General features: G+C 41.1%; 1 long non-coding RNA gene across 1 annotated transcript in view; it reads left to right on the top strand.

The window, feature by feature from the left end:
• LOC135110330 (uncharacterized) overlaps positions 1-5000 on the top strand; it is an 88516-nt gene that overhangs the window by 81902 nt on the left and 1614 nt on the right. The gene's annotated exons all lie outside the window — the stretch shown is intronic.

Genomic DNA, 5000 nt, shown 5'->3' on the forward strand with positions numbered 1-5000 from the left:
TGTCGTATGATCTTGTACAGGAAACCGGGTACATTTTTTTTTGTCATTCATTTTATTTATTTATTTTTTTTCAGTGTGTTTTATTTCGTATTTTTTTTATTCCTTAAATGTTTTCGTTCATTCTTTCATTCTCTGCTTCATCTTCCTCTCCCTCTTTCATTTTTGTATGGATGATGATGATGATGATGATGATGATGATGATGATGATCTCCTCCTCCTCCTCCTCCTCCTCCTCCTCCTCCTCCTCCTCCTCCTCCTCCTCCTACTACTACTACTACTACTACTACTACTACTACTACTACTACTACTACTACTACTACTACCACCACCAGCAATAATAAGAATAGCGATAATAATGAAGATAATAAGAACAATAATAATATGTAGTAATAATAATAATAATAATAATAATAATAATAATAATAATAATAATAATCTCATTCATGACGTTTTCATTTGTCTCTCTCTCTCTCTCTCTCTCTCTCTCTCTCTCTCTCTCTCTCTCTCTCTCTCTCTCTCTCTCTCTCTCTCTCTCTCTCTCTCTCTCTCTCTCTCTCTCTCTCTCTCTCTCTCTCTCTCTCTCTCTCTCTCTCTCTCTCTCTCTCTCTCTCTCTCTCTCTCTCTCTCTCTCTCTCTCTCTCTCTCTCTCTCTCTCTCTCTCTCTCTCTCCTTTGTCGGCTAACTTTCACAAACTTCTCTCCGTGAATTTAATAACGCGGCACGAAGGAAGGAAAGAAGAGAGAGAAAGAAGAATAAAGAAGAAAAACTGAAGAGAAAGAAAGAATGAAGTGAGAAAAAGTATATTGAAAAGAAGAAGGAGGAGGAGGAGGAGGAGGAGGAGGAGGAGAGGAAAAAGAGAGGAGAAAGAGAAGACAGAAAAGAGAAGAGAGATGAAAGTAAGAAATAAAAAAAATAAAAAAAGATAAGAATAAAAAAACGAGGAAGATAAAAAGAAGAGATGAAGGAGACATGAGGAAAAAAAAATCGTAAATACAAAAAAAATAAAAGTAGATCGAGAAGAAAGAAAGAACGAAGGAAAGAATAATAACAACAACAAGAAGAAAAAAAGAATAAGAATAAGAATAAGAATAAATCACAGGATTATGAGCTTGAAGAATAAACGCATTAAGTAAAGCAGGGAAATAGTAGTGAAGAAGAACAAGGAAGAAGAAGAAGATAATGGTGATGATTACAGGGATGAAGAATAAGAAAAGAAAATAATGAAAATAAAAAGAACAGGAAGAGGAAGAAGAACAAGAAGAAAAGGAAGACGAGAAGGAGGAGGAGGAGGAGGAGGAAGAAGAAATATGTATCAAGAAGGTAAGAAAATAATAATTAAGAAAAGAAAAGAGATAAGAAGCAGAAGAAGAGGAGGAAGAGTAAGAAAATAATAATCAAGAAAAGAAAAGAGATAAGAAGCAGAAGAGGAGGAAGAGGAGGAGGAGGAGGAGGAAGACAAAGGACAGTCAGCTCCCCAGGACGAACACAGAGCGATCGTAAAGCATAGAAGGAAAATGGAAGAAGGAAAAGGAAGAGAAAAGAATAGAAGAGGAAGAGGAGGAGGAGGAAGAGGAAGGAGTGGTGGTGTCATTAATTATGTGTTTATTTTTCTTTCTTTTCTTTCTTTTTTCTTGCATTCTCTTTGTTTTCCTTCCTTTCTTCCTAGTCTTTTTTTCTTCCATTCATTTTTTTTGTTTTTCTATTCTTTTCTTAGTGTTTTCTTCGTCATTGTGTTTATTTTCTTTTCTTCCTTTTCTAACATTCTATTTTTGTCTTGCTTTCTTTATTTCTTTATTTCTTTCTTCATTTCTTTTTTTTTTTACTGTGTTTTTCCATCCTTCCTTATTTACCTTCTTTCTTCTTCCTTTGTCTTTGATCTTTCCTTCCTTCCTTCCTTCCTTCCTTCCTTCCTTATCTCTCTTGTAAATATATTCTCTTATTCTCTTTACTTTTCTCCTATATCTTCAATTATTTCATTTTTTCTCTTTCTATCCTTTCAATATTTTTTTTCCCTTTATTCCGCGGTTTCTTATGGATTCTTCTTTTACAACCTTCCTTCCTTCCTTCCTTCCTTCCTTCCTTCCTCTCTTTCATTCTTTCTTTTTCCTTCGTCTTTTCGTGTTCCATTCCTTACATTCTTTAATAATTTCTTCTTGTTTCTTTTTTTCTTTTACCAGGTTCTCTCTCTCTCTCTTCTTTTCTCTTCACTAATTCTTCTTAAGTCCTTTCGTTCTTTCTTTTCTTTCTTTCTTTCTTTCTTTCTCTCTTTCTTTCTTTCCCATGCTCTCTTGATCTTCTTCATTAATCCCTCACCTCTTAGCCCCTTCTTTCCTTCCTCCCTTCATCTTTCTTTGATCGTTCGTTCTTTCCCAGGGCTTTCCGCTTATGTTTCCTCTTATTGACTAATCCTTGTCTTTGGTCATTCGCTCGTTTGTTCCTTCCTTCCCCCTTCCCTCCTTCCTTCCCTCTTTCCTTCCCAATTACCTAACCTATCCTACCCTACCTGCCTACCTATTTACCTTTCTTTCTTTCTTTCTTTCTTTCTTCCTTCCTTCCTTCGTTACAAGAGACACGCACAAAATAACACTCGTTGACATGGTTGTTGTTGTCGCTGTTGTTCAAAAGGTAATTGGTTTAGTTTAGAGAGAGAGAGAGAGAGAGAGAGAGAGAGAGAGAGAGAGAGAGAGAGAGAGAGAGAGAGAGAGAGAGAGCGCAATAGCAGTGAAAACCTTTTTTTATTTATTTTTTTTTGTTCCGCACTGCCAAAGCCGAGTGGGTGGTGAGCTTGCAAACAAATTGATTGCTAAGTTGATTTTATTGCTGTCATTGTTGTTGTTGTTGTTGTTGTTGTTGTTGTAATTGCTGTTGGTGGTGGTGATGGTGGTGGTGGTAGTAGTAGTAGTAGTAGTAGTAGTTGTTGTTGTTGTTGTTGTTGTTGTTGTTGTAGTTGACGTTATTGTTGACGTTGTTGTTGTTTTTGTTGTTGTTGTTGTTGTTGTTGTTGTTGTTGTTGTTGTTGTTGTTGTTGTTGTCTTTATTCTCCTTTTGTTCGATTTTCCCTTTTTTATTCTTTTTTGTTTGCATTCTTGTTTTTTTCCCATTTATATTCTTTCGTTCCTATCCTCCTCCTCCTCCTCCTCCTCCTCCTCCTCCATTTAATATTCCCTCCTTTCTTCCTTCACACACAAACACACACACAGATCATGATGGTACGATAATGGATTAGACGTGTTGCTTTCTTTTTTTTTTTCTTTCTTTCTTTCTTTCTTTTTCTTTCTTTCGTACTCATTTAGTTTCTTACTTTGGTGTTGTCTTTCATTCTTTATTTTCTGTGTTTCTCTCTCTCTCTCTCTCTCTCTCTCTCTCTCTCTCTCTCTCTCTCTCTCTCTCTCTCTCTCTCTCTCTCTCTCTCTCTCTCTCTCTCTCTCTCTCTTTCCTTTCTTCATCTTACCTGTCGCATATAACTTGCTCTATATAGATTTACTCCTCCTCCTCCTCCTCCTCCTCCTCCTCCTCCTCCTCCTCCTCCTCCTCCTCCTCCTCCTCCTCCTCCTCCTCCTCCTCAGTGTTTATCCTGGCAGCACACCCTCCCTCCCTCAACGACCAATCAGCGCTCGTCTTCAGCCTCCCACGCACATGATTGGCTGGCCAGAATTTTGTCACCACCTGGCCCTGTGTGATGAGAGGAGGAGGAGGAGGAGGAGGAGGAGAAGGAAGAGGAGGAGGACTATTTTCAGATGCCCATTAAGAAGGACAAACCGAAGGAGGAGGAGGAGGAGGAGGAGGAGGAGGAGGAGGAATAGAGTAAGGTAGCAAAGTAAATGTTGCGTAGGGAAGAGGAAAGGAGGTGGAGGAGGAAGAGTGGTGATGAAGGAGGAAGAGGAGGAGGCGGCCTGGGAATTGAAGAGGAAGAACAGGAGGATGAGTGAGGGGAAAAAGAGGGGCTCGGAGAAGGGTTCTGTAAGAGAGAGAGAGAGAGAGAGAGAGAGAGAGAGAGAGAGAGAGAGAGAAGGGAAAGGGAGGGACGGAGCATTAATTGAATGTGGGTAAACAAGACCTTTTGCTCCCGGCTTCTGTTGACTCTCCTCCTCCTCCTCCTCCTCCTCCTCCTCCTCCTCCTCCTCCTCCTCCTCCTCCTCCTCCTCCTCCTCCTCCTCCTCTTCTTCTTCTTCCACTACCACCTCCCACCACCTGCAACTGCCCCTCGCCTTTCCTTTCTTTCATCCTCCTCCTCCTCCTCCTCCTCCTCCTCCTCCTCCTCCTCCTCCTCCTCCTCCTCCTCCTCCTCCTCCTCCTCCTCTCCTTCTGTCTCTCCTTTGTCTCTCCTGCCTTGGTATATTTCACAGTTTCGGGCGAACTTTGTTGCTTCAGTAGTAGTAGTACTAGTAGTAGTAATAGTCGTAGTGGTAGTACCAGCAGCAGCAGCAGTAGTAGTGGCAGTGAAAACAGCAGTATGGGGCTTAACAAAGGGGCCAGTGCCAGCTCCTTGCCCATACAAATACCTTATAATTTCTCTAAGCATTTTTTTCACCTATATTTTTTTCTCACCTGTTCAAAGAGTGCCAAGGGACGAGGCCAGGTAATGAAGCAACACCGCCGCCACCACCACCACCACTACCACCAGCAGCACTACTAGTACAATGGTGATGATCGTGGTGGTGGTGGTGGTGGTGGTGGTAGTGTTTGCGTTATTGATAAAAGAGAAGATTTGCAGCGATGGAAAGTGGCTTCTATCAGAGAGAGAGAGAGAGAGAGAGAGAGAGAGAGAGAGAGAGAGAGAGAGAGAGAGAGAGAGAGAGAGAGAGAGAGAGAGAGCCTTGTTGGTATTTTAGTACTTGTTTATTGACTTGAGTGGTTGCAAAGGCCCCGGTGTTGTGGTGGTGGTGATAATGGACGGCGTGCGGTGCTGTGGTGATGATGGAGCCCCACCAGTTGTAACAGTAGTAGTGGTGGTGGTGGTGATAGTGATGAGTGGCTGACTGATAGTGCTGGTGATGGAC

The sequence above is a fragment of the Scylla paramamosain genome, chromosome 20, assembly GCF_035594125.1.
Source record: "Scylla paramamosain isolate STU-SP2022 chromosome 20, ASM3559412v1, whole genome shotgun sequence".
NCBI lineage: Eukaryota > Metazoa > Arthropoda > Malacostraca > Decapoda > Portunidae > Scylla > Scylla paramamosain.